The 27,751-nt window shown below is 41.8% G+C and overlaps 1 long non-coding RNA gene across 1 annotated transcript; it reads right to left on the bottom strand.

Moving 5' to 3' along the window:
- LOC117078094 lies at positions 1-26,553 on the bottom strand. Its single transcript, XR_004434922.1, has 3 exons — positions 26,260-26,553; positions 22,731-22,870; positions 1-448 (listed from the first exon to the last, which is right to left on the bottom strand). It is a non-coding gene; the product is annotated as an uncharacterized LOC117078094 (long non-coding RNA).
- Positions 26,554-27,751: the final 1,198 nt, after the last annotated feature.

Raw genomic sequence — 27,751 nt, 5'->3', positions numbered from 1 at the left:
GACACATATATAAACATGTACAAACAATTACATTTTTGCATAATTTTCTCACAATGACTCTGTGAGGAAGACATCATTATTCTCATTTTACAGATGACAAAATCAAACTCACTCATGGAAAATCAACTTTTTCAGACTCATCTAATAAGGAGCAGAAATGGGATTCTACCGCTTAACCTCCCCAAAGCATACCCAAAAGTCTCCTTTATAGATGATGACTTTCTAGGACTTAAAAACTTATAGTTTTACACATTTCTAGTATTGTGCCCTCATGGGTACTAACTCGACAGCCTCTCTCTCTTTGAAGAAGCTGATTGTGCAGATGAAATCTGGGTGCAGGGTCCTGTAGGTGGCAATGTGTCTGTCAAGGGCTTGTGATTCCTGCCTTCTCTTTATTTGCACTCTCTTCATTTTGGGCTCAATAGGAAATGGCTTTTCCGGTATCAATCTGGAAGATCAAATAAGGGAACAGAAAATAATGCAAAATTAAAGAAATGGTTTGGCAATATTCTTCCCTCTCCCCATATCCCTCAGCAACGTCCTCCTGCAACAGAGAAATGGCTCCAACACTTCATTCATAATGTAAGTGTGAGTACATTCTACTTCCTGCCCCATTTCCTGGTGGTCTCTATGTCAGTTGTATTGTTTGGTTTAGGTAACTGTCATCACTTCTTTGGGAGCGAGGAGAAAGTTGGGCCAGGACGACCACCTGTTGAAGTCCTACTAGGTGCCATCTACTCTATACAAATTTCTAACTTGCCCCACAGAACAGTTTCCTAAGGAAAGCACTGTGAGTCCCCTTTTACAGATGACCAAGGGCAGGCTGACAAAGACTGAAAAAAGATTCCACTATCATACATGAAGTGAGGAGCAGGAATGGGGTTCAAGCTTTTGTCTTTATGATGGTATTTTATGCATTCCTAAGAGGGGTGATATTACCACTAATGGGTTGTGTCAGGCCTCTGAGCCCAAGCTAAGCCTTCATATCCCCTGTGACCTCCACGTATACATCCAGATGGCCTGAAGTAACTGAAGAATCACAAACGAAGTGAAAATGGCCTGTTCCTGCCTTAACTGATGACATTACCTTGTGAAATTCCTTCTACTGGTTCATCCTGGCTCAAAAGTTCCCCCACTGAGCACCTCGTGACCCCCGCCCCTGCTCACCAGAGAACAACCCCCTTTGACTCTAATTTTCCTTTACCTACTCAAATCCTATAAAATGGCCCCACCCCTATCTCCCTTCGCTGACTCTCTTTTCAGACTAAGCCCGCCTGCACCCAGGTGAAATAAAAAGCTTTATTGTTCACACAAAGCCTGTTTGGTGGCCTCTTCACACGGAGGCGAGTGAAAGGTTGAAAATTGGTTCCTGAGGGGAGAGGGATGTAGATATTACAATGGTTTGTGGTATTACAAAGACTATAGTGTATAAATAAGTAACACTTCATCTGTGGTATTAAAATTTCATGTTCTGGGCAGAAAGGGTATATAAGAAAAAACATGTCCAAAAGGGCCTCTATCAAGAAGATGATTAAAGAAGGTTGAGAAGCACTGCATATACCCAGTGACCTCTTATGTAGATGATAGGCTATGAGGGCTTAGGGACTGGTCATTTTACAATCTCCAATGGGTATTCACTGAACAAACCTTCTTAGTGATGACAGTTGAAATGAAATATGCAGCCTGGGGCCAAGAATCCTGGAATGGGGACCATATGAACTAACTGGCTTTTAAGGTGGGAAGCACAAAGGGACTCAGTCAGGAAAACATGTGTTTCCTCTGGAACAGATAACATGAAGGTAGGAAATCAATGTTGACAAAACTAATACAAACAAGAAGTTCCGTAAGCTGTATCTCCTTTAATGTTATCATTTATTCAAGTAAACTATTATTAAATATGCTTTAGATCAGGTTATAGGAAATTAGGAGAGGTTTAATAAATCAGAGAAACTGCTTTGTTAATGCCTGTTCAGTAATAGATTCTGGACTTTCACTAAAGCTTTTCCTGTTGAGGCCTGAAGCCACCAGGAATCTGAGTTCTCTAATCTCCCTGAGCAGTCACATGTAAAGGTACTCAGGGTACTCCTAATTTATTTATATAATAACCTATATTTTAAATTATAATATGAAAATTTTAAAACACTGTATATGACAAAAGAAATAATTAATTTGTCTGTATAGGCTATAGCAAACACTTGCAAATTATATGGGGCTGATACTCATAATATATGAAGCATTCTTAGAAACCAATATGGAGAGAGGCTCTAATGATGACATTGGTAGACAGCCTCTAAGACTTCCCCCAGTGACTGTCACCTCCAGATAGTCACTTCCTTGTGCAATCTGTCCCATCTTTGGGCTGGAGTTAGTGACTTGCTACTAGTAGATAGAATATGTGAGAAGAGGAGATAGATGTCATTTTTGACATTAAATGACTAAGACGCTGTGTCTTGCTTGTTGGATACATTCCTATTCTTGCACTAAGGAGAGCCAGCTGCCATGTCGTGGGCTACCCACATGGCAAGTAATCTATATCCCTGGCTAAGAAGCAATTGGGTCCTGAGGGCTGCCAACAGCCATATGAATGAGCTTGGAATTGAATTGTCCCTCAGTTGAGCCTTGAGATACCTGCAGCCCCTACCTAGACCTTGATTGCAGCCTTGTGAGAGGCCCTGAGCTAGAATCTTATCCATGCCATTATTCCTGACCCAAATAAATGGTGTGAATTGATGTATGTTTGTTATAAGCAGTGAAATTGTGGGGAAATTTGTTATGTAAGAATAGATAAATAATACAGATATACACAGGTAATTCATGTAAAAAGCAATACACATGCCCAAGAAATATTTGAAAACACATTCACTAATGAAATGCAAATTAAAACTTATACAGAAGCTATTTTTGATGAAAAGGGGCAAGTTGCAAGCCACATGAATAGTTAGAAGTCCCATAGAAAGCAGGACTCCTGACCTCAGATCAGAGAGCCATGGACGCACCTTTCTTGAATGCTGGTACTTTTTGTTCTCATGTATTTTCTTGGGGGTAGGGAATATGATTGCTACACTATTTTGTAGCTGAAGAAACAATGTATGGGGAGGTTAAGTAACCTGGCTGAGGGTCATCCTGCTACTAAGTGGAAAAGTAGAGACTGGTATCCTGTATGTCCTTGTACAGACTGTGTGACTCTCAGCTGCACATCACACCATAACCAAGTAAATCTTGCTTTCCTACTGATCCAAGATGAAAATCCATGAATTACCAGCACATATTTCACACATCATGCTTCCATCCATCCATCCATCCATCCATCCATACATACATACATACATTCATACAGGTAAAAGGCATTAAGGACAAACTGTACACCATCCCTTTGGTAAGTTTTAGACTTCTCCAGAATGAAAGTTATCTTACAACTTTAACTTTTAGATAATGACAGTATTGCAATATAATCCTTGTCTGTACAAAAGCAGATGAATTCTGCCTTGGAAAACAAATATGTTGTCTCCATTTGAACATTCATTTAATTACCCTTGATCTATAAAGCATCAAAGATGTGGTTGTTGACTTTGACAAGATTCACTTCAGTAGAGGGGTGGGGGAACAAAGTACCACTAAAGTGGAGTGACAACTGAGTTGGGGGCAGATGTAGAGGGATATGAGTTGAGAATTGATAATTCTTGTAGAACTTTTGTTACAAGGAAGAGAATATACATAAAGAGGACAGTAACTAGAGATGTAGAGAGAGGTCTAGGGCATTAAATTATGTGTTACAATCATCAATTGTAAGAGACTTTATCAGGTTGAAATATTAATAGGAATGAACCATCTTTTGTTAGATCTGACATCTGAATTTACTGCACCACCCTCTCCACACTTTAATTGCTTGATCCATTCTGGAGACTCTGATAACATGAAGGCAGTGCTATAGAACATTGTGCTTTCAAATGAAACACATATTTTCCCCTACATCCCATACTTTGGCTTCACTGAAAGGGATTTTGCAAATAGGTTTACTGAATGGTAACAATAATTTTCATGATCACTTCAGTAACCTCTATCTTATCTGTTTTTATTTCTTTTTGAAGGATTTCCAAGTATGCAATTCAATAATCTGAAATTATAATGTGTCATATTTGTCTGGTTAAATGTATTATCTACAAACCCTGTCTAACATACTACAATTAGATGATATGATAGTGTTGAAATATTATGATAGTGATAGGGTACTTTTTTGTGGGTTCCTGACTCTTAAGTCAAAATACTTATACTGCATGACAGAAATCATAATGCCGGATTTTTTTGGAATGAACCCATTCAGTAAATAACCCAATCTATATAATAAATATACATATATGTATACTTATAGAAGTAAACGTGTAAATTAATAAATAAATAGGTTTGAGGAGACAAATTGTCTTATCAAATAATTCCAAATAGTACCTGTAGATACCCTCCCTCTATGTAGATATTCCACCTCCCATCACCTGATAGCAGGACAGACTTATAACTCACTTCTATAGAATAAAAGTAGGCAATGGAAAACAGTTGCTGTACACTGGAGAAACTTGGCAAATACTGTCTTAATCAAGTGATTAAGGTTAATATCACCAATGAGGTGAGATGGGTATCATGTACTACCAGATATGAAGTGACAAGAAGAGCACTTCAATTCTGGTATTTTTTCTCAGAACGCATTACCTCAGTATAATCAGGAAAAAAAAAAAAAAAAGTCTATACCCCTCATCACTGTCAGAGTCATGAAAACAGTTTAGCAGTTATTCAAATGGGAAAACAGGGAGTTACCATATGGCCCAGTAATTCCTTTCCTACCCAAGATGAATCTCCACATAAAAATGTATACACAAATATATGTAGAATCATTATTCATAATAGCCAAAAGGTGGAAATAACCAGAGTGTTCATCAATAGGTGAATAAATAAACAAAATGGGCCAGGTGCGGTAGTTCACGCCTGTGATCCCAACACTTTGGGAGGCCAAGGCAGGTGGATCACAAGGTCAGGAGTTCGAGACCAGCCTGGTCAACATGGTGAAACCCCGTCTCTACTAAAAACACACAAAAAAATTAGCCGGGTGTGATAGCACACACCTGTGGTCCCAGCTACTCGGGAGAATGAGGCAGGAGAATCACTTGTACCTGGGAGGCAGAGGTTGCAGTGAGCCGAGATCATACCACTGCACTCCAGCCTAGGCGATGGAGCAATACTCCATCTCAAAAATAAAATAAAATAAAATAAAATAAATAAACAAATAAATAAATAAGCAAAATGTGGTGTATCTATGCAATAGAATTTTTTCGTTGTTGTTTATTTTTGAGACGGAGTCTCGCTCTGTCACCCAGGCTGGAGTGCAGTGGCTGAATCTCAGCTCACTGCAAGCTCCACCTCCCGGGTTTACGCCATTCTCCTGCCTCAGCCTCCTGAGTAGCTGGGACTACAGGCGCCCGCCACCTCGCCCGGCTAGTTTTTTGTATTTTTTAGTAGAGACGGGGTTTCACTGTGTTAGTCAGGATGGTCTCGATCTCCTGACCTCATGATCCGCCCGTCTTGGCCTCCCAAAGTGCTGGGATTACAGGCTTGAGCCACCGCGCCCGGCAATAGAATATTTTTAAGCTATTAGTTGGAATGGAATTCTGACCCATGCTACATTATGGAGGAACCTTGAACACATTATAATAAGTATAAGATGCCAGACACAAAATACCAAATATTAATTGATTCCATTTATATAAAATCTCCAGAATTGGCATATGCATAGACAGAAAATATATCTGTGATTGCATAGGGCTGGGTGTGTGTGTGCAGGAATTTTAACTACATTCAAGCATAATGGGATTCTTGGGGATGATGAAAACATATAAAACCCCAATTATGGTGATGGTTGTACAACTCCATACATTTGATAAAAATAATCTAAATATCCTTAAAATGTGTGATGTTATGATTTGTAAGCTATAATCTGATGAAGGTGTTTAAAATGTGATACTGGGTAGGAGGCAGAGCAAGGTGGCTAAATGGAAGCCTCCACCAATTGACCTCCCTGTGGGAACAACAAATTTGACAACTATCTACACAAGAAAGCACCTTCATAAGAACTAAAAATCAGGTAAGTGATCATATTACCTGGTTTTAACATCATATCACTGAAAGAGGTATTGAAGAGGGAAAGAAAGACGGTCTTGAAATGCTGATGCCACCCCTTCCCACCCCCTGGCAGCAGCTGTGAAGCCTCAAGAATCCGTGTGCTTGGAGGAGGGAGAGCACAGTGATTGTGGGACTTTGCATTGGAACCCAGTGCTACACTGTCAGAGCAGAAAGCAGCATTGGGTAGAACTCAACCAACGCTCATGGAGGGAGCATTTAGACCAGCCCTAGCTAGAAGGGAATTACCCATCCCATCAGTCAGAACATGAATTTCGGCAAGCTTGCCACTGTGGGCTAAAGTGCTTGGGGGTCCTAAAGAAACTTAAAAGGCAATCTAGACCTGGAGGACTTGGGGGACATGTGACCCAGTGGGACACCAGCCAGGGCAGCCAAGGGAGTGCTTGTGCCACCCCTCCTCCAACCCCAGGCAGTGTAGCTCTCAGCTCTGAAAGAGAATCCTTTCTGCTTGAGGAAAGGAGAGAAAAGAGTACAGGGGACTTTGTCTTGAAACTTAGACACCAGCTCAGCCACAGGAAAGGACACTGGGCAGAGTACTGTGGCATCCATTCCAGGCCCTAGCTCCTGAACATTTCTAGATACACCCTGGGCCAGAAGGGAACTTTGTGCCTTGAATGGATGGACTCAGTCCAGGAAGGATTCATCACCTGCTGACTAAAGAGTCCTTGGGCCCTGAATAATCAGCAACAGTAGCCTAGTACACACTGGAGGCCTTGGGTGAGACTCTTGAGATGTGCTGACATCAGGTGTGACCCAGCACTTCCCTGCTGTAGTGGCTATGAGGAGAGACTCCTGTTTGAGAAAAGCAGAGGGAAAAGTAAAGGGGACTTTGCCTTGCAGCTTAGGTACCAGCTCTGCCACAGCAGGGTTGAGCACCAGGTAGGCTCTTGAGGTCCCAGATTCCTGGCCTTGGCTTGGATGGCATTTCTGGACCTGCCCTGAACCAAAGGGGAGCTCACTGACCTGAAGAGTAAGTCCCAAGTCTGGCAGCATGCAGCACAAGCTGACAGACGAGCCCTTGGGCCTTAACTGAACAATGGCAGTAGCCTGGCAATATCACCTGTGTGTCTGTGGTGGTGGTGGCCATGGGGAGAGAGTCCTCTGCCTGTGGAAAGGGGAGTGAAGAGTGGGATGAATTTTGTTTTGTTGCTTGGGTGCCAGTTCAGCCACAATAGAATGGAGCACCACATAGATTTCTAAGGTTTCTGACTCCAAGCTCTGGCTCCTGGATGGCATTTCTGGACCTGCTCAGGATCAGGGGAACTCCCTGCTATGAAGGGAAGGACACACGCCTAGCTGGCTTCACTGTCTGCTGATTGTAGTGCCTTAGGAAATTGAGTGAATATAGGCAGTAGCCAGGTAATGGGTTGGGTGAGACCCAGTGCTGTGTTGGCTTCAGATCTGACCCAGTACAGTACCAGCGGTGGAGGCCACCAGAATGCTTGTGTTACTTCTCCACCAGCTCTATGGACTCAGCACAGAGAGACTCTATTTGTATAGGAGAAAGTAAGAGAAGGAAACAAGAGTCTCTGCCTGGTAATCTAAAGAATTCTTCTGGATCTTACTCAAGAACACCAAAGCAGTACCTCTAAGAGTCTGCAAGAACCACAGTATTACTTGGCTTGGGGTGACTCCCAATGCAGACATGGCTTCAGTAACCAAAAACTTAGATCACAACATTCAAGGCTCTTCAAATACCTGGAAAGCCTTCCCAAGAAAGATGGGCACAAACAAGCGCATACTGCAAACATAAGAATAAAATAATAGGTTTCAAGATTTTATTTGAAAGCTGCATGGTAACCTTAAACCAAAAGTCATACAATGGATACACAAAAAATAAAAGGCAAGAAATTAAAACATAACACCAAGGAAATCATCTTCACTAGAAGGAAGACAGGAAGGAAGAAAGAAGGAAGAAAAGACCACAAAATAACCAGAAAACAAATAACAAAATGGCAGAAGTAAGTCCTTACTTACCAATAATAACATTGAATGTAAATGGACTAAACTCTTCAGTCACAGACGTAGAATGGCTGAATAGATTTAAAAACAAGACCCAAGGATTGTTGTCTGCAAGAAATACACTTCACCTATAAAGGCACACACAGGCTGAAAATAAAGGGGTGGAAAAAGATATTCTATGCCAATGGAAACCAAAAAAGAGCAAGAATAGCAATACTTACATCCAACAAAATAGATTTCAAAATGAAAATTACAAAAAGAGACAAAGATGGTCAATATATAATTACATATAATTCAATTCAGCAAAAGGATATAACAACCGTAAATATATATGCACCCAACACTGAAGTACCTATATATATAAAGCAAATATTACTAGAGCTAAAGGAAGAGATAGACCCCAATACAATAATAGCTGGAGACTTCAACTCTCCTCTTTCAGCATTGAACAGATCACCCAAACAGAAAATCAACAAAGAAACACTGGACTTAATCTGCACTACAGACTAAATTGACCTAATTGATATTTACAGAACACTTCATCCAATGACTTTAGAATGTACAGTCTTCTCCTTAGCACATGAATCATTCTCAAGCAAAGACAATACATTAGGCCACAAAACAAGTCTTAAAACATTCAAAAAAATTTAAATGATATCAAGTATATTCTCTGATCACAATGGAATAAAACTAGAAATCAATGGCAAGAGGAAATTTGGAAACTACAAATACATAGAAATTAAACAATATGTTCCCAAATGAACAGTGTGTCAAAAAAGAAATTAAGAAGGAAATTGAAAAATTTCTTGAAACAGATGATAATGGAAACACAGAATGTCAAAACATGTGGAATACAGCAAAAGCAGTACTAAGAGGAAAGCTTACAGTTAATACGTGCCTATATCAAAAAAGAAGAAAAACATCAAATAAACAACCTAATGATGCATCTTAAAGAACAAGAAAGTCAAGAGCAAACCAAACCTGAAATTAGTAGAAAAAACAAATAACAAGCCAGGTATGGTGGCTCACACCTGTAATCTCAGAACTGTGGGAGGCTGAGGTGGGCAGATCACCTGAGCTCAGGAGTTTGAGACCAACCTGGGCAACATGGCGAAACCCTGTCCCTACAAAAAAATACAAAATTAGCTGGGCGTGGCGGCACATGCCTGTAGTCCCAGCTGGTCAGGAAACTGAGGCAGGAGGATCACTTGAGTCTAGGAGACGGAGGTTGGAGTGAGCTGAGATCGTGACACTGCACTCCAGCCTGGGTGACAGAGAGACACCCTGTCTCAAGAAAAATGAAAGAAAAGAAAAGAAAAGAAGAATAAAGATCACATCAGAAACAAATGAAATTGAAATGAAGAAAACAATACAAAATGTCAATGAACAAAAGGTTGTTTTTTAAAAAGATAAACAAAATTGACAAACCTGAGCCAGATTAAGAAAAAGAGAGAAGATCCAAATAAATAAAATCAGAAACGAAAAATGAGACCTTACAAATGATAGTGCAAAAATTCAAAGGATCATTAGAGCTACTATGAGCAATTATATGCTAATAAATTGGAAAACCTAGAAGAATAGATAAATACCTAGACACATACAACCTACCAAGATTGAACCATGAAGAAATCGAAAACCTGAAATGACCAATAACAAGTAACAAGCCATTTTGGAGAGTGCAAGTCACCATAAGCCTTGGCAGCTTCCACATGGTGTTAAGTCTGTGGGCACATGGAATACAAGAGTTAAGGAGGCTTGGAAGCTTCCCCCTAGATTTCAGAAAATGTATCAGAAAGCCTGAGTGCCTAGGCAGAAGCCTGCCACAGGGGCAGGGCCCCCAGTATAGAAATTCTACTAGGGCAGTTTGGAGGAGAAATATGGAGTTGGAGGCCCAACACAGAGTCCCCAGTGAGGCACTGCCTAGTGGAGCTGTGAAAAGGGGGCCACTCCCCTGCAGACCCCAGAATGGTAGAGCCATAGACAGTTCACAACCTGAGCCTGGAGAAGTCACAGGCAGTCAAGTCCAATCCATGAGATCAGCCACAGGGCTACAACCTACAAAGCTACAGGAGTAGAGCTGCCTAATACACCAAGCATCTAAACAGAAAGTGATATGGTTGAGTGGAAAGAGACTGCTACCTTGGGAAACTGAGGCACTTTGTAACCCATGCCTCTGCCTGCTTGCATACTGCTAAAGGGCTACTACCTGCTCCTAACCTACTTCACTCATGAAGGCAAATCCCTCATGAATGTCTTGGTGCTGTCCTTGCAATAGTGAGTGAGTTCATGAGATTCGTTTGTTCAAAAGTGTGTGGCACCTCCCTCATCTCTTTCTTGCTCCCACTACTGCTTTGTGACATGCCTCCTCCTGCTCTGCCTTTCACCATGACTGTAAGGCCCTCACCAGAAGCCAAGCAGATGTTGGTGCCATGCTTGTACAGCCTGCAGAACTGTGAGCACCTTTTCTTTATAAATTACCCAGCCTTGGCCAGGCGTGGTGGCTCACACCTGTAATCCCAGCACTTTGGGAAGCTGAGGCAGGTGGATCACAAGGTCAGGAGATGGAAACCATCCTGGCTAACACGGTGAAAGCCCGTCTCCACTAAAAATACAAAAAATTAGCTGGACGTGGTGGCGGGCGCCTGTAGTCCCAGCTACTCCGGAGGTTGAGGCAGGAGAATGGCGTGAACCCGGGAGGCGGAGCTTGCAGTCAGCTGAGATCGTGCCACTGCACTCCAGCCTGGGTGACAGAGCGAGACTCCATCTCAAAATAAATAAATAAATAAAACAAAATAAAAATAAGTTACCCAGCCTCAAATATGTCTTTATAGCAACACAAGTATGGCCTAATACACCCAGCATCTAAATAGAAAATGATATGGTTGAGTGGAAAGAGACTGCTACCTTGGAAAACTGAGGCACCTTGTAACCTGTGCTTCTGCCTGCTTGCCTAGTGCTAAAGGGCTACTACTACTTGCTCCTGACCTACCTCACTCATACAGAGGAAAGGGCAAGGCAACACTTGTGTGCTTGCAGTCTTAGTTCTTCTCACAAGTAGAAAGTAGAAGTTTTACTTTCTCCGTTTCTCTTCACTGTGTCAGAGTGGTATGTTTCTGAACTTGTTTTGAGTCTGCCTGATCCCTAAGGGAGTGATTTTTTTCCATTTAGTCATTGAGGTGTCCATCTGAGGTAACATGGAGTTTCTGCTTCATGTAAGAACTCCTCTCCTTCTCTGAGGGACTGGACCCAGAGTCACAGGAGATAGGAGTAAAGACCAAGTTCTCAAAGACAAGCACAGGACTAGGACCCCAGTCTGAACATCAGACTCTCCTGATTTAGTAAGATGGTTTTCACAGATTTCTCACATGATGTTTACTTCCCTGCAGAGTTCCTCTTAGAGAGACTGTGAGGAAACAGGCATTGTCATGCATTGCTAGAAGTAATTTCAAATGGTACATTCCCTGTGGAAGGAATTTGATGCTATTTAATAGAATGACATAGGCATTAATTCTTGGAACCAGCAATCTCTTTCCTAAGAATCTTTTCCAAAGATATAATGCAAATAGACAAACAGGCATAAACACAAGGCCATTCCTGGCAGAACAATTCATAACAGCAGATTAGATATAAGACAGATGTCCACCAATAGAAGGCTGATTAAGTAATCTAAGATACTTCCTAGAGTACCACGCATGTATAAAAGGCAATGAAGATCCCCTCTCTACATTGCTATGGATTGACCTCCAGGACATATTATAAACGAAAAATGCAGTGCAAAAAAATGGAGAGAGCTGTTGTTGTTCAATATGGTGGTCACTAGCTACATGTAGCCATTTAATTGTAATAAATAAATTCAAATAAAATTATAAACTCAATACCTCACTCACACTCACCATGTTTCAGGTGCTCAATAGCCTCAGGTAAACTAGTGGCTACTGTGTTGGACAGTGCAGATACAGACAATTTTCATCAATGCAGAAATTTCCATTGGATAGTAGTAGTGTAGAATATGCCACCTTCTACTTGTGTTGGGGAGGAAATAAATACCCACAATGTCCAGCCTCTGAGCCCAAGCCAAGCCATCGCATCCCCTGTGACTTGCATATATATACACCCAGATGGCCTGAAGTAACTGAAGAATCACAAAAGAGTGAAAATGTCCTGCCCCCCCTTAACTGATGACATTCCACCACAAAAGAAGTGAAAATGGTCAGTCCTTGCCTTAAGTGATGACATTACCTTGTGAAAGTCCTTTTCCTGGCTCATCCTGGCTCAAAAAGCTACCCCACTGAGCACCTCATGATCCCCAGTCCTGCCCGCCAGAGAACAACCCCCCTTTGACTGTAATTTTCCTTTACCTACCCAAAATCCTATAAAACGGCCCCACCCTTATCTCCCTTCGCTGACTCTCTTTTCAGACTCAGCCCGCCTGCACCCAGGTGATTAAAAAGCTGTATTGCTCCCACAAAGCCTGTTTGGTGGTCTCTTCACACCGATGCGCATGACACACATCACATTGCTTATTTTTTTGAGGCGGAGTCTCGCTCTGTCGCCCGGACTGGAGTGCAGTGGCCAGATCTCGGCTCACTGCAAGCTCCGCCTCCCGGGTTTATGCCATTCTCCTGCCTCAGCCTCCCGAGTAGCTGGGACTACAGGCGCCCGCCACCTCGCCCGGCTAGTTTTGGTCTGTTTATCTCCTCTGCTGTGAAGTTCAGGTTGATCACTGGGCTCAGATTTTGTCAGCCCAGTCCATCCATTATAACACTTTCCATGTGTTTTTCTCCTCAGGGGTTTTTCCACTTTCTGAAGATTGTTGTCTAGGGCTGTATTTCATTAGAAGTTGCAAAATGGTGATGTTGTAATTTTACAGTTTCTTCTGCATTTATTAGCTGGGTGTTTCCTATAACATAACTTGCCCCTATGCCATCAACTATGAGGATTCACTGAGGTATGGAACACACAAGAAGTGAAGGATGAATGTTTAATTCTTTTGCAGTATTTTCACTTTTCAGAACAAATAGTTGTTTCCATAGGAGCTTCCAAAGATGAGTAGTGAGTTGGTATTGCTCGTGTTTTGTTTTTCTTTTAAAGTGTCCTTGTGACTCAGAAATGTTCCTGTATTTAATATGTTTTAAACCATTGCAGTCACTAATCTCTTTGATGTTCAAATTGTTTCATTTTTGTCCAGTGAGAGCCTCCTCAGCTTGGTTTCTGAATCTTTTTGACATGCTTTCTGGTATGATAATTTGGTCCAGGCTTATCTGGTACAATCCTGACCCCAGATCTGGAATCAGCTGTCTCTCTAAGACAGCCTGGTTTCTTTTCATGGTAAGTATTTTTAGAGCACTCAGTCTGTGTACTAATCAACTGGTCGTAGTTTGTTGCTTTTTTAGTGTACGTAGCCTGTAATTATGCATTACATTTTGAAGATGATACACATCTTGGCTTCCATCCTGAATTGCTGAGCCCAGTGATCAACCTGAACTTCACAGCAGAGGAGATAAACAGACATGATGAGGCTCCTGCTGTGCTATTACCTAAATGTTTGTGTCCCCCCACCCCCGCCACCACCCCAGTTCATATGTTAAAAGCCTAATCTCCAATGTGATGGTATTTGGAGATGTGGCCTTTGAAAGAAATTAGGTCATGAGGACACAGCTCTCATGATGAGATCAGTGCCCTTGTAATAAAAGACATGAGAGCTTGTTTCCTTTCCACATGCACACACCAAGGAAAGGCCATGTGAGGACTAGGCAGAGGACCCGTATCCTGAATCCAACCATGCTGGCACCCTGATCTCAGACTTGGCAGCCTCCAGACCCATGAGAAATACATACTTGTTGTTTGATATGGTTTGGATTTGTGTCCCTACCCAAATATCATGTTGAATTGTAATCCCCAATATTGGAAGAGGGGCCTGGTGGGAGGTGATTGGATCATGGGGGCATACTTCCCCCTTGTTGTTCACATGATAGGGAATGAGTTCTCACAAGATCTGGTTGAATAAAAGTATGTAGCACTTCCCCCTTCACTCTCTTCCTCCTTCTTTGACCATGTAAGATGTGCCTGCTTCCCCTTCGCCCTCTGCCATGATTGTAAGTTTCCTGAGTTTCCCAGCCATGCCCCTCCTGTATAGCCAGCAGGACTCTGAGTCAATTAAACCTCTTTTCTTTATAAATTATCTAGTCTCAGGTAGTTTTTTATAGCAATGTGAGTACGGACTAAAACACTGTTTAACCATCAGTGTATGGTAACTTGTTACAGCAGCCTGAAGTGACTAAGATACGTGTAAGGCTATAAAAAGGACAGTCATGTGCTGTATAACAATGTTTTGGTCAACTCCAGAACACATATGTAACAGTAGTCCCACAAGATATAATGGAGCCAAAAACTTCCTATCACCTACTCACGTAGCTGTCCTGTCATATCTCAACATATTCTTCACAAACATGTTTGTGAAGAATATATTGATGCTGGTGTAAGCAAACCTACTGCACTGCCAGTTGTATAAAAGTATAGCACATGCAATTATGTACAGTACATAATACTTATTAATGATAATAAATGACTATTACTGGTTTATGTATTTACTATACTTTTTATTGTTATTTTAGAATGTACTCCTTCTACCTATTAAAAAAAAGTTAACTATAAAACAGCCTCATGCAGGTCCTTCAAAAGGTATTTCAGAAGAAGGTATTGTTATCATTGGAGATGACAGCTTTATGTGTGTTATTGTCCCTTAAGACCTTCCAGTGGGACAAGATATGATGGTGGAAGACAGTGATAGTGATGATCCTGACCCTGTATAGGCCTAGATTAATGTGTGTGTGTGTGTGTTTGTGTCTTAGTTTTTAACAGAAAAGTTTAAAAAGTAAATATAAATAAATAAGTAAAAGAAAGGTAACAGAATAAGGATATAAAGAAAGAAAATATTTTTGCACAGCTGTACAATGTGTGCTTTTAGTTGTGTTATTACAAAAGTAAAAAAGTTTAAAAATGTTAAAAGTTTATAAAGTGAAAAAGTTACGGTAAGCTGAGATTAATTTATTATTGAAGAAAAAAATTTATAAATATAATGTAGCCTAATTGTACAGTGTTTGTAAAATCTACAGTAGTGTACAGTAATGTCCTAAGCCTTCACATTCACTCACCACTCACTCACAGACTCACCTAGAGCAACTTCAAGTCTTGCAAGTGACCAATACACGTGTATAGATATGTACATTTTTAATCTTTTATATATTTTTACTGTATTTTTTCTATGTTTAGATATGCTTAGATACACAAATATTGGCCTTTGTGCTACAGTTCCCTAGATTATTCAGTACAGTAACATGCTGTATGAATTTTTAGCCTAGGAGCAATAGGCTGTATAGCCTAGGTAGGTAGTAGGCTACACCATCTAGGTTTGTGTAAGCGCATTCTGTGATGTTCACACAATGACAAAATCTCTTAATGATGCATTTCTCAGAATGTATCTCTGTGGTTAAGTGACACATGACTGTACATAATGCCACATGTAAGACACTCTTGTCAAAAAATCTGAATAGGTCAAGCCTTTAACTCTAATTATCAATTTAAAGGAAAGAAGAGGAGACTGAGTAACATGAACAACACAATAGGGATACAATCAGCAAAACTGAGAATGTAAACTCCAGCACCTTAAGCAAAAAAATTGGAAAGTTAAAAAAAGAGAGAGAGAAAGCATCTTGTCTATATCAAAAGAAACTTAAAACTTGAGAGAAAATTAAATCAAACAGAAATTAAAACAGAAAAATGAGATACTATATACTATCACACATATCCATCATAATGACAAAAGCTATCAAGGTATACCAAGTGTCAGTGAGGATGTAGAGCAGTGGAACTATGACACTGCTGATACGAATATAAATTAGAATAACCACTTTGAAAATTGCTTAGCTGTATATGCTGAGCTGAACATACACATACCCTATGACTCAGAAATTCTATTCTTAGGCTGAGGATAGGTACATGCACATGAAAAATGAAAATAAATGTCCATTCAAAGATACGCAGAGAAATAAAAGAGGGCGCAAGATGGCCGACTAGATACAGCCAGGAGGAATGTCTCCCACAAAGGGACAGGGCATCAGGAAGACTAGCACACTCCTAGCAGATCTTGAGGGAAGGCATTGAGAGCAGACAGAAGGGAGATACACTTACTGGGTGGAAGCAGGAGGAAGCTGGGAACACTGCTCAGGGCTACCATACACCAGGTCATTTCTGGTCCCCAGTAACTCCTGGGGAAGGGGTTGAACAGGCAAGGAGCAACCCACTCTCGCCACGGGCCTCTGGAATCCCTGCAGAAGAACACCCCTTGACCACCATGGACAGTTGAATTGGCAGTGAGAGCTACTTAGAGAACTGGCAGGGGCAGAACTCCAGCTGGAGTGGAGCCCAGAGAGTTTGGTAGAGGAGCATCTGTAGTGGAGCATGGTCATTGTTGCCCATCTCCCTAGGCTTGACTCACTTCTATAGAAGACTTTAGCCTGAGGGGAACTGTCAGACCTGAAGGCTGCAGGGCAATCATGCCCATAAGACACGGCTGGTCTGACCTGAACACCCCTCAGTCTATTGGCCTCTCCTGGGGCCCCAGCCTAGTCATGCCTGCTTGCAGTGCAGCCCCCGGGTATCTCCTGCGGGCCCATATCATAGCCCCTGCGCTAGCAGACTGCTCCTGACTGGCAGAGTGCTCCAGCAGAGAAGAGCAGCCCCAGTGGACTCGCTCCAGCCCACCTACACCCTCCCCCAACTGCAGCCTCCCCCATGCAGCTTTGCCTGCACACTCGCCCACAGCCACCCTCTACATTGCTTTGCTGTTGTGTGTGTGCACCAGCAGATGCAGCCTTCCCTCCCTCACCAGTACATGTGTGCATGTGCACTCTGCAATGCCACTGCTGCTGGCTGAGTATGCCCTGCCCCTCCCCCTGCCTCCCTCCTTCTGCCACACCGCCATTGTTGTCGGAGCACTGGCAGGCACGCAGCCCGCCAGCCTCCTCCCTGCCAGCACCAAAACTGCTGTTAGCATAAAACTAGGCATGGAGAAAAGCAGACCTACACCTGACCTGAGTGGCCACGGCCGCCCACGGGAACTTGTACAGATAGTGCAAACACCACCACCAGCGTGAAGGTGCACACAGTTACTGGCTGGGGCCCCATCCCCCTGAGCCGTGCTGTCAATGCCAGTTGCTGCTGCAAATGCATGCATGAAGGCTGACACCCTGGAATCCACTAGCACCCTGTTGCAGCCAAGCAGTGTGCACCCTACCACACTGCAGCTGCAGCTGCTACTGGCATATGTGAACAAGGACGGATTCCACTGCCACCATGCTACAAAGTGCTTGCAGATGACATGATCCTATATCTAGAAAACCCCATAGTCTTGGCCCAAAAGCTCCTTAAGCTGATAAAAAACGTCGGCAAAGTCGCAATACCCAAAATCAATGTATAAAAATCGCAGGCTGGGCGCAGTGGCTCACGCCTATAATCCCAGCACTTTGGGAGGCCGAGGCAGGCGGGTGACTTGAGATCAGGAGTTCGAGACCAGCCTGGCCAACACGGTAAAACCCCATCTCTACTAAAAATACAAAAATTAGCCAGGCTTGGTGGTGTGTGCCTGTGATCCCAGCTACTTGGGAGGCTGAAGCAGGAGAATCACTTGAACCCAGGAGGTGGAGGTTGCAGTGAGCCAAGATCATCCCACTGCACTCCAGGCTGGGTGACAGCGAGACTCCGTCCAAAAAAAAAGTCACTAGCATTCCTATACACCAACAACAACCAAGCCGAGAGACAAATGATGACACAATCCCATTCACAAATGCCACAAAAAGAATAAAATACCTAGGAATATGGCTAACCAGGGAGGTTAAAAAAAAAAAAAAATCTCTATAATGAGAATTACAAAACATTGCTCAAAGAAACCAGAGATGACAAACAAGTGGAAAAACATTCCATGCTCATGGACAAGAAAAATTAATATCATGAAAATGGCCATATTGCCCAAAGCAATGGACAAGTTCAATGCTATTCTTATCAAACTACCAATGACATTCTTCACAGAACTAGAAAAAACTACTTTAAAATTCATGTGAAACCCGAAAGAGCCCAAATAGCCAAGGAAATCCTAAGCAAAAAGAATACAGCAGGAGGCATCACACTCCCCAACTTCAAACTATACTACAGGGCTACAGTAACCAAAACAGCACATTAGTAGTACAAAAACAGACATATAGACTAATGGAACAGAATAGAGAGCTCAGAAATAAGGTTGCACACCTACAACCATATGATCTTTGAGAAACTTGACAAAAACAAGCAAAGGGACTCCCTATTCAATAAGTGGTGCTGGGATGCCCTTATGAGGAAGATTGAAACTGGACCCCTTCCTTACACTATATACAAAAATAAACTCAAGATGGATTAAAGACTTAAATGTAAAACCCAACTATAGAAACCCTAGAAGACAACCTAGGCAATACCATCTAGACATAGGAAGGGGCAAACATTTCATGACAGAGACATCAAAACAACTGCAATAAAAGCAAAAGTTGACAGATGGAATCTAATTAAACTAAAGAGCTTCTGCACTAAAAGAGACTATCAACAGAGTAAACAGACAACCTACAGAATGGGAGAAAATATCTGCCAACTATGCATCTGACATAAGTCTAATATGCAGCATCTATAAGGAACTTAAACAAATTTACAAAGAAAAAAACAAACAACTCCATTAAAAAGTGGGCAAAGGAAATGAAGAGTTTTCAAAAGAAGACATACATGTGGCAATAAGCATACGAATAAAAGCTCAACATTACTGATCATTAGAGAAATGCAAATCAAAACCACAATGAGATACCATCTCACACAGTCAGATGGCTATTATTAAAAATCACAAAATAACAGATGCTGGCAAGGTTGCAGAGAAAAGAGAATGCTTATACACCATTGATGGGTGGTAAATTTATTCAACCATTGTGGAAAGCAGTGTGATGATTCCTCAAAGAGCGGAAAACAGAACTGCCATTCAACCCAGCAATTCCATTACTGGGTATACACCCAAAGGAATATAAATTGTTCTGTCATAAAGACACATGCTAATTGCAGCAGTATTCACAATAGCCAAGACATGGAATCAACAGAAATGCCCATCGATGGTAGACTGGATAAGGAAAATGTGGTACATATACACCATAGAATAGTATGCAGCCAGAAAAAACAATGAAATCATGTCCTTTGAAGCAACATGGATGGAGCTGGAGGCCACTATCCTTAGCATACTATGCAGGAACAGAAAACCAAATCCACGTATTCCCACTTATAAGTAGGAGCTAAATGGTGAGAACACATGGGCACAAAGAGGGGTACAACAGACATTGAGGCCTACCTGAGGGTGGAGGGTGGGAGGAGGGAGATGATTAGAAAAAATAACTAATGGGTACTAGGCTTATTACGTGAGTCACGAAATAATCTGTACAACAATCCCCTGTGACACAATTTTACTTATATAACAAAACTGTACATGTGCCCCTGAACCTAAAATAACAGTTAAAAAAAGATATGTAGAAGACATTCATAGCACTATTATTCATAATAAGACAAACACTGAAAAATAGGCATATCCCCATAATAGATACATTTATTGCAAAATATCCACACAACATAATACTACACATTAACGAGAATGAATGATCTACAACTATAGACAACAATAAATGTAAAATTCATGGTAAGATGCTGAAGGAGCCAGACAGAAAAAAAGTACATTTTGTATGACTTAAGAAATTTTCCTCTATTCTTTCAGTATAGTTTGGGGCTGGATAAGAAAATCAACACACCATTTATTTTCATTTGAGGGTACGGAGTGTACTCTTATGTTACCTGCAGGTTAACCTCAGGAAAACATCCATCCTAAGCCCTTGAAAAGTGATTTACTACACGTAGTAACAAGGCTAATGCCAAGTCTAATGAACAGGGAGCTGGGAGTAAGACAGGACACATACTTTGGACACAGTGACAGATCTAAACCATTAACTCTAGATGGTGACCTTGGGTAATCACCATATCTCACAAATGCTTTTTCTTCTTCCTAGGTGTATTGGTCAGGAGTGTGGGCTCTGGAGACAGAATAGAGACAAGCCCTAGTTCTGCCACGTAAAGACTGAGTGACTTTAAATACTTTTACTTCACCTTATAGTCACTCATTTGTTACATCCATAAACTGGCATTATACAGTACATAATGTAGAAGACAAAACATTTAAAAATATATTTATTAACTTGTGTTTGAGTTTTTAAAAAGATAAATGGTGAGTAATCACATCATTTAAAAAATTCTACTACAGAGATGCTGGGGGAAAAAAGCTTAATAGTCTTACAGCTGAATCATATTCATCAACCAACATATTTTTTAAATCACTAATTTTTATTATAACTAATATTAGTTATAGTAAAACTAACTAAATAACTTGAGAACATTCAAAGCACTTGGAAGGTCTGATCTCAGAAAACAGCACCACTATTTCTCTGCATGGCCAAACAAAAAGCCCAGGGGGGTCTCCCTAACTCTCCATTATCTACACACCACAGGCACACAGCCACTGCAGGTCCTACCTGCCTGACCTGCAAACACACCCTGTCCAGGTCCATCCCTCCCTTTGCACATAGCTGCAGCCCTGGCCTCATTCACACACATCTCTCTCCTGGACTTCTGCAATATTTTCCTAATGGTTATCCTTACTCCCTATCTTGTCCCTCTCCAGACCATTCTCCACACAGCAGCCAGAGTCAGTTTCCACATCAAGAATCAGATCACATCACTCTCATACTCTAACCCTCCACACTCAGAATAAAACTCAAACTCCTTATAGGACTGAAACCATGTGGTTCCTGTCTACCCTTTCGATCTCATCTTCCACCTGTCTGCACTTATGTGCCAGGCTCCAGTCACTTCAGCTTGTCCTCTGCTCCCCGATCAATGGTGCCCACACACAGCACAGGGACACTGACAAAATGGCCTCTCCATGCCTGGCTTCTTCTTATCATTCAGGACTCAGCTCAAGTGTCACTTCCTGAGAAGGAGTCTCACTGACAACCCCATCTACAATAATCCCTGTCTCAGTCATTTTCTACTCCACCTGTTTATTTTCTTCAAAACACGTATCCTCATATGAAATCACATGGCTTATTGTTTACCTGCTTACTGCCACTTTTTCCAAACTAGAATGACAGCTCCAGGGACCCTGCCTGTCTTATTCTCTGTGCTGTTTCCTCAGTGCCTACTTTAGTACTTCACATATAATCACTTAAATAATATTACTTAATTGAAGGAATTGTTGCCTATTTAAGAGACCAAAGAAGACAGACATTTAAGCTGAGTAGCAGGAGCAACTATCAATGAAATTAGATATTAAATGATTCAAAACTGTAAGGTCTTGTACATCCATAGCAGAGCTTTTCAAACATGGATGATGTTATAGTCTGAATATCTGTGACCCCCCCGCCTCAGATTCATGTTAAAACCTAATACCAAGGTGATGGTATTAGAAGGTGAGGCTATGAGAGGTTTTCAGGTCATTAGGGCTCTGTCCTCTGTCACTAACTGAGATTAGTGCTGTTATCAAAGAGACTCCAGAGAGCTAGCTAGCCCTTTCCACCAAGGGAGGTTATAGTAAGAGGTCATCCATCTATGAAGGAAGTGGGCCCTCACCAAAACACTGAAGCTGCCAATGCCTTAATTTTGGATTTCTCAGCCTCCAGAACTATGAGAAATAAATTTCTGTTGTTTATCAGCTACCAAGTTATGATATTTTGTTATAGTAGCTCAGAATGAACTAAGATGAGTACCAGACCAACTGAAGATATTACTTTAAATGGAAACACCTCCCATCCCACCTCCCTGGTTTTGATTCAGCAGATCTAGGGTAGGTCCAAGTATCTGCTATTTTAACGAGCACCTCCTGATGAATTTGATGAAGTGATCCATAGACCACACTTGGAAAAATCCTGACCTCAACAGTTCATATTTGGCCAGGCGCAGTGGCTCACGCCTGTAATCCCAGCACTTTGGGAGACCAAGGTGGGCAGATCACTTGAGGTCAGGAGTTCAATACCAGCCTGGCCAACATGGTGAAACTCTGTCTCTACCAAAAATTCAAAAATTAGCTGGGCGTGGTGGTGGGCACCTGTAATCCCAGCCACTCAGGATACTGAGGCAGGAGAATCGCTTGAACCAGGCGGCAGAGATTGCAGTGAGCCAAGATCACGCCACTGTACTTCCAGCCTGGGTGACAGAGCGAGACTCCATCTCAAAAAAAAAAAAAAAAAAAAAATAGTTCACACTTGAGCACCATTAATTTAATGCCTACCATGCAGAATTCTGGGACATCTGGAATATCCCTATTAATGTAATTACTCGAATGTACACTACTTTTCTAAGGGGGAGGGAAGACTGCTTTCCCACATGAGATCATACTTAAACTCCAGAGTATTCCTGGTGGTCAGGAGAATTGGGTATTTTTATCCTGTTGTATAGACTGATCTGAAGGAAGGGTAGTGACTTACCTAAAGTGTCCCCATGATGGGATCTGGATCTCTTGACTTTTGCTTCAGTAGCCTGTCTAGCAGATTCAACACCACACCTGGTTCTTCTCTACAAACTACTGGTTCTGTGCTGCACAGTCAACACCCTTGTCTCACATTAACTAGATAGGAGAGTAAGAGGACAAGAAAGCACATGGAATGAGGAGGAAGGTAAGAGGATGAAAAAGCACACGAAAACGGGATGGGGTGATGATATCTTTCCTATTCCCATTCAGTTACTTGGAAGCTGTGCAATGATGCTTTTCATCTTCCTCAGCTCTATCCCACAACCCTCTCCCACACACAGAATGACAGTGAAGTTGTCACCTAGTGGAAATGTGGGCTTATCCCTGCTTGCTATTACAATTCCAAGTATTCTCTCTGTAGTCATGCTATTACATTAATATATGACATGAAAACCACAATCCGTAAGTGAACAAATCAATAAACTGGACTTCCTCAAAGTCAAAAACTTTTGCTTTTCCAAATATATGGGTAAGAAAATGAAAATACAAGTCCCTGACTAGGAGAAAGTGTTTAAAATCATATATCTGATGAAGGACTTGTACCAGAATATAGAAAATATCACAAAAGTCAGAGGAAAAGAGACACTTAAGTAAACAAATGGGCAAAATATTTGAATACACATTCCATTAAAGAAGATATATACATATACAAATGTCAAGTAAACACATGAAAAGATACTCAACAACATTAATCATTAGGGAAATATAAATGAAAACTGCAATGAAATACTACTATATTCTTGTAAGAATGGCCAAAATTAAAGAGACTGACCATATCAAGCACTGGCAAGGTTGGGGAGGATAAAACTTTCATACACTGCTGGTGACAGCAGTGATACAACCACTTTGGAAACAGCTTGGCAGTTTCTTACAATGTTAATCTTATATCTACCATATATCCAGCAATTGCACTCCTAAATATATACCCCAAAGAAATAACGCATATGTTTATGAAAAGACTTATTCACATATGTTCATATCAGCTTTATTTATAAGTGTCCCAAATTAGAAACAACCCAAATATCCATCAACAGGTGGATGGATAAAACAAATAGTGGTATAGCCATATACTGGAATGCTATTAAGCAATAACAAAGAATAAACTACTGCTATATGCAAAGAAATGGATAAATCTAAAATTAAATAGGGTGAATGAAAAAAGTCAGATTCCTCTTAGAAAAAACTCTCTATGATTCCACTTTTTTTTTTTTTTTTTTTGAGACGGAGTCTCGCTCTGTCGCCCAGGCTGGAGTGCAGTGGCCGGATCTCAGCTCACTGCAAGCTCCGCCTCCCGGGTTTACGCCATTCTCCTGCCTCAGCCTCCTGAGTATCTGGCACTACAGACGCCTGCCACCTCGCCCGGCTTGTTTTTTGTATTTTTTTTTTTTTTTAGTAGAGACGGGGTTTCACCGTGTTCGCCAGGATGGTCTCGATCTCCTGACCTCGTGATCCGCCCGTCTCGGCCTCCCAAAGTGCTGGGATTACAGGCTTGAACCACCACGCCCGGCCAACCTATGATTCCACTTAAATACATTTCTAGTACATAAAACCAAATCTATAGTGACAGAAATGTGTTTGCCTGGAGACAGCGCAGTAGGAGGGGTAGGGAGCCCAGGTACTATAGAACTGAAAATGTTATTTCCTGGGAAATAATAATAATAATACTCAGGCTTATCTGGTTATTTTAGGAGATGTGACTAGGTATCATTATAATTGGGCAAACTATCAAGTAATCGTTATTTTCAAAAATACTAAATTCTTGTACCTGACATTTAACTAACACTTAGTAAATTCCTGGCCTCTTAAAAAATTACATTGCAGAATGGATGAAAACACGCTAACCATGAAAGCATGCATATTACAATCTCAAATTGCTATGAAGATCTTCTAACCAACTGCATATTTCAACTTCCATCCGAGATACATGGGAATAATGAATTATTATTTATACAGTCAGAAAACTATGTGTAAATTTATTGCAAATGCATGTTAAATATCAAGTTCCTTCCCCAACTGAACAATTCACTGCTTTAAGAAAGGTATCGCCAAATGGACCTCAAGGGATACTACAAAGCATGTAGCTGCTGATGCACGCAATGAAGTCCACCTGTTGAGCCTCTTTTCCAATGATGAGATCAAAGTGCCTGCTCTACTTTTAGACTACTTTGTGAACTACACAGGTACTATTCTATAACACACTTCTGTTCAGATCTATGAACTCACTTGAGCCAGGAATCATATCCCACCAAGGATGGAAGTGCTAGAGATCTCCTGAGGACTGCTGTCCTTCAAGTCTGAAGTAAAAGCTTCAGCAGCCATCATGACCCAGATCATCAGAAGCCACCTCCTTCAGACACCTGATATAAGCTTAGTTGCCCCCATGAGGTGCTTCCTGGGGAGAGACAGGCTCCAGAAATCACTATGCTTTATTGAAGTGACTCTGTGCCTGCAACCATGCTGGGCACTGAGTTAGTGACCAATGACACTGATACAATTGGGTAGTGATCGTAACAACCAGAAGGTGCAATGAGTTTCTCACCAGGGCCTTTTCTTCTCCTTTCCATTTATCACCTAATAACAACTTTAAAAAAGAATGGGAAAATGGCCTGAGCCCTTGGTAGAGGAACACAACTACTACCAACCTGTAGCCCAACACCAAGGAATCTGGCAGTGGGGACACATACCCCATCTTTCCCTCACTCACTTGCTAGTATCTCCCATTGGCCAAACCCAACTGGAAGCCTAAGGAGAAGGGATCTGAGTTGGTGTAGTCTATAAGGATCAGACCTGTGGAGCACAGAGTAGTGTGGTGAGGGGTGGAGTGTAGCTTTGAAGAGACAAATGGAGGCTATCCATCACAGTATCTAATATACAACTGTGCTATAGGCTGAATAACACTCCTCTACCCCAAAGAAATCCATGTCCTAGTCTCTGGAACAAGTGAATATGTTACATTACATGGTAAAATGAACTTTACAGGTGTGATTAAGTTAATGATCTTAAAATGGTGAGGTTATTCTGGATCATCTGGGTGGGCCTGATATAATTACAAGTGTCTTTATGAGGGAAACAGGGAGGCAATAAAATCGGAGAAGTAGATGTGACCACATATGGAGGTTAGAGTAATGTGAGGGCATGAACCAAGGAATGCAAGCAGCTTCTAGAAGCTGGAAAAAAACAAAAATTCATTCTACATTAGAACTTCCAGAAGGAACATAGCCCTGCTGACACCTTGATTTCAGCCCAGTGAGACTCACTTTGGACTTTTGAACTCCAAAACTGTAAAATAATAAATTTGTGTTGTTTTAAAAAAATAAAAGAATAAGAAATAGACTGAATCCATAAAGCACCCATCGTCCCATAACAACCACAGGGCTATCTATCATCTTGCACCTGTGTTATCACTGCAGGTTGCAGCAGTCCTGTGGGTGAGCATTCTCATTCTCATTTTACAGAAGGGGACGCTGGGCTCTGAGAGTCCTTACCTGTCTCATCCTCCCACGTCCCGCCTTTATATAGAAAGTTGCCCCAGGACACCCGGAGCAAGACACCACACTCACTGGGGCCAGGAGGGTCCCAGCTCTCTCTCATGAGACCGCCCGGGCAACTTGTGCCAAAGCGGGAACGAAGGAACTTGGATCTGGGCTCCTTTCGTCTCTCCACACCCCAGGAAGGTTCAGCCCCCACCGCGGGGCACCTACACCCTCAGTTGAGTCCCAAACACCTGAAGGAAGGACCCTGCTCTTCTTGCCCGGTCATGTTGGCCTCTATTTTAAAAGTCTCCACGGTCGCCGCAATGACGTCAGGTTTCTATGGCAACCGTGATACGCAGGCTGGTCCAGCACACCGGAAATGCCGTAGAGTGGCCTTTTGACTCCTTGCCTTTCACTAAGAGAAAATGCCTTCACTCTTCAGGCGGCTTCCTGGGTAGCTATAACAATTAGAGGAACTAGGCTGGGACGGAGCCAATTGATAGAATTCTGCCAGGTTTGATGGAACAATCTCCCGGTTGTCAATAGTTTTGTTTAAAAGTGACAGTAGAGGAATATCACCAGTGCACAGAGACCTGGAGCTCTTGGAGATGAGCTAACTCACTGAGGAGGAGCATGTACAATTCACACACCATACTAAAGCAGTTATCCATCTGTGGCAGAAAACTAAGACTGTCTATAATCGTGTGACTAAAAGATCTAGGAACAAAAAAATATGTCATTTAAGATATCTCAGAGTTATTTCAGTAATGTAAGCCTAAAATAATATAGTCATTTAGTAGACAGGAACCTAATCAATTCAACCATACAATGGTTTGTCTTGAGAAAATTATTATCCTTCATTCCTGCATGTGGAGGGACATTCATGACCACAACATTTCTAGACTTTCTATATACTCAATCCTTTTCTGTCACAGGAGGAACTTATCTAATTGGTGAGCTGGGAAGAAGAAAAAGGGGCTGCACTGCCCAGGCTCCCTCCCTTCAAAATTCTTGGAAGTAAGCTGCTCTTCAGGGGCACCTGTTCTTCCCTGCCCTCAGAGGTGGACCTTTTTTTTTTTTTTGAGATGGAGTTTCACTGTTTCACTCTTGTTGCCCAGGATGGAGTGCAATGGTGCAATCTTGGCTCATTGCAACCTCTGCCTCCCAGGTTCAAGCAATTCTTCTGTCTCAGCCTCCCGAGTAGCTGGGATTACAGGCATGCGCCACCACACTCAGCTAATTTTGTATATTTAGTAGAGACGGGGTTTCTCCATGTTGGTCAGGCTGGTCTTGAACTCCTGACCTCAGGTGATCCACCTGTCTCAGCCTCCCAAAGTGCTGGGATTACAGGCATGAGCCACCGAGCCCAGTCCAGAGGTGGATCTCACAATAGGCCCACAGTGCTACTCCTCTTTCTGTGCCACACTGGCTCAACTATTTCTATTGTCTTTCTCCAAATTGCTTGGATTGTTTAAGCAATTTACCTCGCTCCTTCAAGTCTAAG

This window comes from Trachypithecus francoisi, unplaced genomic scaffold (genome assembly GCF_009764315.1).
Source record: "Trachypithecus francoisi isolate TF-2019V2 unplaced genomic scaffold, Tfra_2.0 Lachesis_group6, whole genome shotgun sequence".
NCBI lineage: Eukaryota > Metazoa > Chordata > Mammalia > Primates > Cercopithecidae > Trachypithecus > Trachypithecus francoisi.
The sequence above is the reverse complement of the archived record's forward strand: the minus strand, read 5'-3'. Positions and strand labels throughout refer to the sequence as shown.